Source organism: Triticum urartu, chromosome 3, assembly GCF_003073215.2.
Source record: "Triticum urartu cultivar G1812 chromosome 3, Tu2.1, whole genome shotgun sequence".
Lineage (NCBI taxonomy): Eukaryota > Viridiplantae > Streptophyta > Magnoliopsida > Poales > Poaceae > Triticum > Triticum urartu.
This window is the reverse complement of record NC_053024.1, coordinates 48,075,346-48,083,298: the sequence shown is the minus strand read 5'-3', so window position 1 is coordinate 48,083,298 and position 7,953 is coordinate 48,075,346.

Genomic DNA, 7,953 nt, shown 5'->3' with positions numbered 1-7,953 from the left:
AGAATTTCTGTAACGAATTAGGAAGGCGAGGGAATGGAACTTTTACTGGTGATTGGATTTGATAAAACACAGCCTGCTCGATCCATCATCTTTGCATCAAATCAAATCGTTTAAGCTTTATTAGCTTTTGCATTATTCCACCGACCACATGGATCGGTCGACCGAGGCAAGTCAAAGCAATCCGTTCTTTATGCCGCGTACTACTGGCTCCAACGATGCATCCATCTCTCTTTTCATCACTACTAGTACAAGGTCAAAGCTGGAAGCTTTTGCAGATACTTCAATCAAATCTGCTGCACGTAGCTTTTTCGTACCACTTAGCTATCGCGCTTGTCTGCCAACGAGTGATCCACGTCCATACACATTATCTAATTTAATGTAACAATCGGTAATCTCTAAACTTTTTTTTAATTCCCGGCTGCCTAAAGTTTTATTCATAAATCATGGCCAATTATATTTGCACATATTTATAACCTAAATTGTTGTATTAAAAGATGTTACGAAATTTTGGTCAGGAAAAGAGTAACAATCATTTGTATAGTCATCGTATTATATGCAGGACTGCATTGTATTTTCCATTTTAGGAGGTTTTTTTAATAATGTTGGTGTTCGATCAATACTCATTTTGGTCTCCTCTGTAGATACAGGAAGATTATATATGAAGTGAGACTCTGAGAATGGTTCCATATTGATTCCAAAGTCTTGAAAGGTTACTCTCGTTAAGATGGGAGCACATAGTGCGACATTTTGGCTCATCGGCTCTAGGCAGCCTGGATTTTTTTATAAACGAGAAACTTTTTTTACAAGTTTCATAAACATTAAATGGTTCTTCTGGAATAAATATAGATATCTATACATTTTTTAAATAATATGTTTGATTTGTAGGCTACGCAGAAGACACTAATTTGTGGCTCCAAAAAGGGAAAGAAAAAAAACTATATTTTGCCCATGTATTTATCTTTTTTCTGTGTAAAGCAAAGATCTGTTGATTATTTTTTTCTATACATGCATTTATATGTTTAATAAAATGAGATTTCTAATTGTTTTCAAAATAAATAAATAAATACTAGCTCATTGAAGCTCGGGAGATATCATGACTCTTCATCGGTGTATTACACTGCATGGTAAGGGTTCCATAGATTTCTTTCCTTGGTTGCGGGGTATCTTGGGGTAAACCCGTTGCATTATCTGGCAGGCTTGGCTAAACGCTCTGGAACATGCACAACTAATTAATAATTTTGTTCAATGACATTGAAACTTGTGATATTTGTATGCCTGTATTGCAATCTTGTGTCACTGTATTCACAAAGAAAATAAATCTCGTGTCATCACCATTTGCCTACCTTGGTCAGCGAGCTTTATCTATAAAGCCGGGCGTAATGCCCCCTATGCAAAAAATGTAGCTATTTGTGGAAAGTGTGCACTAATGAGTTTAACTTTATGACCAACTTCTTACTTCTCGCAAAAAAACAATTTCTTACAATTTAGAGGACTCGGCGAGTATAATGAGGAGTTATAAAAAGACAATAGAGATAAGTAACACAAAGTTAAACTAATATGAAGGAATCAACCGCCTCTAATTTCCCTTCCCTTCAAGGAAAAGTGCTGCTAACTAAGACATACTCTTGTATATCATGCACGTTTTTGGTTGGACATGGGATCAAGCATAACTAGTTAGCATTGCCATTTCCATGTATCTGAGGCATCTTCTTTCGTTGATATTTGCAGGATGCTATTCCATCAGTTAGTATGTAAATCCATCCAATGGAATCAAATTCCTTTCCTCAACTACAGAACTCGACACATGGGGGAAGATGCCGTCTAGTATCATAGAAGTTGAGAGGCTCGCCCAACGCCCAACGCGCGGCGCGTGGCCGCTCAACCTCACATGGGGAGCAAGTGCTGCCCATGCCAGCAAGGTTTGGAGACACTGAAAATGTTTCAGAGAGAAAAAGCGAAAGTGTTTCGGAGAAACCGGAAGTGTTTGGGAGTAAATTATCAAGCCGGAAAAGTTCTGCAGTAGGTTGGAAATTTTTGAGTAAAAATCGGTTAATTGGCAGATATCTGATTAATCTCTAATGAGAGAAGTGCATATTTTAACCCTGAACTTTTGCCCTAGTCTAATTTACAACCCTAAATTCTAATACCGTCTAAATTACAACCCCCAACTCTAAAAACCGGTCAGGATTCGACCCTTCCCTCCCTGTTGACCGGTTTTGACCTGTCAACATGCCACATCAGCAAAACAATCAAAATTACCAGAAAAAATAAATAAAAATCTGTAAAATCAGGAAAAAATCCAGGGAAAATATATTTAAAATTTGAAATTTCCAAAAAAAGAAATGAAAATTTAGGAAAGTTTTTTTTCGGAAATTTCGCGGGGAAAATCGGAAAATTTAACTTTTTGTATTTTTTTTGTTTTACATGATTTTTTGGTTTTTTCTGGAAATTTTGATTTTTTTACAACTTTGTTTTCCGTACTTTTCCCTGAATTTTCCAAAAATTTGATATTCTATATTTTTTCGACCTTTTCTTTATTTCTTGATTTTACAGTTTTTTCTGGAAATTTGAATTATTTGCTGATGTGGCATGCTGACTGGACCCATTGACTGGTCAAAACCGGTCAACAGGGAGGGGAGGGTTGAATCCTGGCCAGTTTTGAGAGTTGGGGGTTGTAGTTTAGACGGTATCGGAGTTCGGGGTTGTAAATTAGACTATGGCAAGAGTTCGGGGTTGAAATGCACTTCTCTCGTCTCTAATCCCTAGCCGACTAAAATACTAACGATAAGTGGTATTCCAAACATTGGAGGTATGTAACTCAAAATTAAATTAATGGACGATTCAGTCGCTCTAACTTCCCTTCCGATATTGGAAAAGTGATGCTAACTAAGACATACTCCACTTTGTATATCATGCGTGTTTTCGGTTGGACATGGGATCTGGCAGAACTAATTTGCATTGCCATTTCCATGCATGTGAGGCATCTTTCTTTCGTCGATCAAGGCAACTGAAATTCGATAGATTTTGTAGGATGCTATTCTATTAGTTACTTCCATCACATACATGGAGTTAGTATGTAACATTGTAAATATATCTCATGGAATCATATTCCTTTCCTCAACTAAGAAACTCGGCTAGAAAAAACTCTCCCGTCTAGGTTGCACTGGCAAGCGCATGGATTCACCTCCCCTCTACCTACCACTCCATTGGATGGTGGCAAGGAGGGGAATCCCAGTGCCTTCGCCCAGGCTATTAGTTTAGGTTAGGGTTTTTAGGGGTTGTTTGGTTGGATGCCTGACCGAACTTGCCTGGCCTGACCACCTGCCTCGAATGTGACAGTGTATTGTTTGGTTGCTATCATGAGTGACCCTCTTACTTGTCTGGCCCGAGTTACCACTAGCCATAATTAGCCAGACCGGCCTCCGGTAGTGTGGTTAGCCTGAGTCAGGCCTCCTATTTCTTACGCCTGGTTGTGCCTGTTGCATCGCTTGGAATTAAAATAGCCATTCTTTTGCATAGATAGGATAGGTGTGGAGTTCTTTACATAATAATTGTATTGTATCATGTCAGTCGGGCTCAGACACAAACCAAACAACACTGCACTCAGGCTGCCAGGTCAGGCTAAAATCTTTTGTTTTCCAGGCTACCGGCTGATAACCCACAAGTATAGGGGATCAATTGTAGCCTCTTTTGATAAGTAAGAGTGTCAAACCTAACGATGAGCTAAAGGTAGAACAAATATTCCATCAAGTTCTATCGACCACCGATACAACTCTACACACGCTTAACGTTCGCCTTACCTAGAACAAGTATGAAACTAGAAGTACTTTGTAGGTGTTGTAGGCTAGGTTTGGAAAATAATAAAGAGCATGTAAATAAAATCTAGGGACTGTTTAGATAAAGACGCAACTAAATTAGTTTCAGTAGAGAGCTTTTTGTCACGAGAAAGTTATTTGTCCCTAGACAATCAATAACTAGACCGGTAATCATTATTGCAATTTTATTTGAGGGAGAGGCATAAGCTAACATACTTTCTCTTCTTGGATCATATGCACTTATGATTGGAACTCTAGCAAGCATCCGCAACTACTAAAGCTCATTAAGGTAAAACCAAACCATAGCATTATAAGGCATCAAGTCCTCTTTACTCCCATACGCAAACAACCTACTTACTCGGGTCTGTGCTTCTGTCACTCACGCCACCCACCATAAGCAAATCATGAGCATATTGCAAACCCTACAGCGGGGATCCCTCACGCTTGCGCGACATGGAGAGCACCATAGGACAAAACCAATAATAAAACATGCAACTCAAACCAATCACGATCATCAATTAACCCATAGAACAAAACGGATCTACTCAAACATCATAGGATAGCCATACATCATTGGGAAATAATATATAGCGTCGAGCACCATGTTTAAGTAGAGATTACAGCGGGTAAAAGAGGGGTTACACCGCTGCATACAGGGGGAAGAGTTGGTGATGATGGCGGTGAAGTTGTTGGTGTAGATCGTTGTCGCGATGATGGCCCCGACGGCGTTCCGGCGCCACCGGGAGAGAGGGGGAGAGAGCCCCCCTTCTTCTTCTTCTTCCTTGACCTCCCCCCTAGATGGGAGAAGGGTTTCCCCTCTGGTCCATGGCCTCCATGGTGGCAGAGGGGCGAGAGCCCCTGCGAGATTGGATCGCTCTCTATTTCCTTCTTGTTTCTGCGCTCCCTGATTCTTCCCTTTCACCGTTTCTTAAATTCCCGGAGACCCGTAACTCCGATTGGGCTGAAATTTTGATACGATTTTTATTCGGATATTGGCTTTCTTGCGGCAAAATAAGGGCACCAACCGCCTTACAGAGTGGCCACGAGGGCCCAGGGTGCGCCCCTCACCCTCGTGGGCCCCTTGGGCATCGTCTCGCGTTGATTCCACTTCCCCAAATTCACATATATTCCAAAAAATCTCCGTAAGTTTTTATCCCGTTTGGACTCCATTTGATATGGATTTTCTGTGAAACAAAAAACATGCAACAAAAAGGAACTGGCACTAGGCACTGGGTCAGTATGTTAGTCCCAAAAATGTATAAAAATTTGCCAAAAGTATGTAAAAGTTGTAGAATATTAGTATGGAACAATAAAAAATTATAGATACGACGGAGACGTATCAGCATCCCCAAGCTTAATTCCTACTCGTCCTCGAATAGGCAAATGATAAAAAAGATAATTTTTTATGTGGAATGCTACCTAGCATAATCTTGATCATGTACTCTAATCACGGCATGAATGTTAAGACACGAGTGATTCAAAGCAATAGTCTATCATTTGACATTAAGACAATAATACTTCAAGCATACTAATAAAGTAATCATGTCTTCTCAAAATAACATGGCCAAAGAAAGTTCGTCCCTACAAAATCATATAGTTTGGCTATGCTCCATCTTCGTCACACAAAATTTTCAAATCATGCACAACCCCGATGACAAGCCAAGAAATTGTTTCATACTTTAGTATTCTCAAACTTAACCTTCACGCGATACATGAGCGTGAGCCATGGACATAGCACTATAGGTGGAATAGAATATGATGGCGGAGGTTGTGTGGAGAAGACAAAAAGGAAGAAAGTCACACATCGACGCGGCTAATCAATGGGCTATGGAGATGCCCATCAATTGATGTCAATGCGAGGGGTAGGGATTACCATGCAACAGATGCAAAAATCTACAAGTCATCAAAACCAAGCACTACGCACATGCTTTTTTTTGACCCATGTGACTGTAGAACAATTGTTCTACGGCATAATATATTAAATAATGGATATTTACAAATACATGTGTGGGAGGTGAGGTGAGCTGTATATAACCTAGCCAATACCAACTCTGTTTGCCATTTTACTCTCAAGCTAGAAAGACGAGTCTAAGCGATACTCTCTAAGAAACTAAAGATGAAAGGTTGTTTTGACTCTTTGACCCTATATTGGAGCAAAGAAAAGTCCTCCTTGAATCTGCTTAGCCAAGACCGAAGAGTTGGCACGACACTTTTGAAGTGTTTATTGTTTCTTTCCTTCCAAATGCTCCATGCGGCAAGCAAGAAAATTTCCGTGAACATTGGCCTCCCCCAGTTAGTTTTTGCTTCCGTGATCATTGAGAGTCTGGAGACAGTACTTGCCCATGCAAGGTTGATCTTGACCCAACAGGTTTTGCTGAATTGGCATCGAAAGATCATGTGGTCGATGGTTTCCTCAATTGTTTGTCCACAGAGGATGCAATTATAGTTGTTCCCGATGTTGTAATGTCTCCATTTGAGCATGTTTCTAGTGTTTAGTCTGTCGGAGAGAAGTAGCCAACCAAAAACCTTGATTTTTGACGTGACTTTAGATTTCCATAGCCATCGGTAGGTCCCATGCGCCCTCACGTTGCGAAAGTAGAACCTGTAGTATCTTCTTGCCGTGAAATCCTTCGCCCCCAAGTACACATCCAGGTATCATGCATTGTGTCGTTGAGATCAATGTTGGCCGCAATAACTTGAAGATCGCGTACCTCTTCCCTCGCTTGCATAGATAGGGGTAGGTGAAACGCTTCATGCAGAGACGTAATACCTAAGAAAGCTCTGAGAGATATGTCTTCATCTTTAGTAAAAGAGAAAGCTCTAGGGTGTGAATCAGCTAGGATCGAATCGGTCCACTGGTCCTTCCACATTAGGACATTTGAGCCCTCATAAACTGAAATTTTTGTGATGCCACGATATATTGGTGTTAGCTTGAGTACATCACGCCACCAGAAGGAGCCACAAGGGTCAGAGGCATGAGGGATTTTGTTGGTATAGTATGAGGTCCAGATCAAGTCCACCCACGGCAAATCAAACTTGTTGTAGAACTTGTGGAGGTATTTCAAGAGTAGTGCCTCACTCTGGACTTTTAGATTGATGATTCCAAGGCCTCCACTCTCTTTGGGTTGGCAGATCATGTCCCAAGAGGCCAGGGAATTACAGGTTTCACCTTGGTCGGTTTTCTTTGTCCATAGACATCTTCTTCGAAGCTTATCAAGAAGTTCTAGGGTTTTTGGTGGGAATTTCATGGTGCAGAGTGCAAAGATCATCAGGGATGTGATCACCGAGTTTAGCAGGTTGAGTTTTGCTCCATATGACATCAAGTTAAGGGTAGAGGATAATCTTCTTTCCACTGAGCAAACCAGGGGCATAAGATCTTGCACCGAGGGCCTTGTTGTGCCAAGCGGTAATCCCAAGTAAGTGAATAGCATTTTGCCAACGTTACATCCAAATATTTGTGCTAGGGAGTTGGAGAGTGAGGTATCGCAGTTGATTGGGATTAGGGTAGATTTGTGAAAATTTATTTTGAGGCCAATAGAGGTAGCGTAATCTGTGAGTATACCTTTGATTGTATTGACTTGAATGGGGCATGCTGGCATGACGAGGATAGTATCGTCCACGTATTGAATCACTGGGTAATCTGTTTGGCCAGTGCGGGGGAAAGGTAATTGAATGTGCCCTTGTTTGTAAGCCTCATTGATTGCTGCCTGAAGTAAATCCGCCGCAACAACAAAGATTAGGGGCGACAGTGGGTCACCCTGACGTACCCCGCATTTGCAAAAAAATTGTCGGCCCGGGACACCATTAAGTAGAACCGAAGATTTTCCCGATGAAAAGATGCTTTGAATCCATCCTATCCACATCTCATTGAATCCCATGCTTCTCATAATTGCAATCATTGCTTCATGCTCAATCGTGTCAAAGGCTTTGGCAAAGTCTAGTTTTAAGAGAATTATTCCTTTTTTTGATGCTTGGCATTGAAAAATGTATTCAAATGCCCACGCTAGGCAGTCCTGAATGGATCTCCCCCGAATGAAGCCATATTGATTACGATGGATAATTTTAAGAATGATTTTATGGAGTCTGTTTGCAAGCAATTTGGTGATCACTTTTAGGCAACAATTCAACAATGTGATGG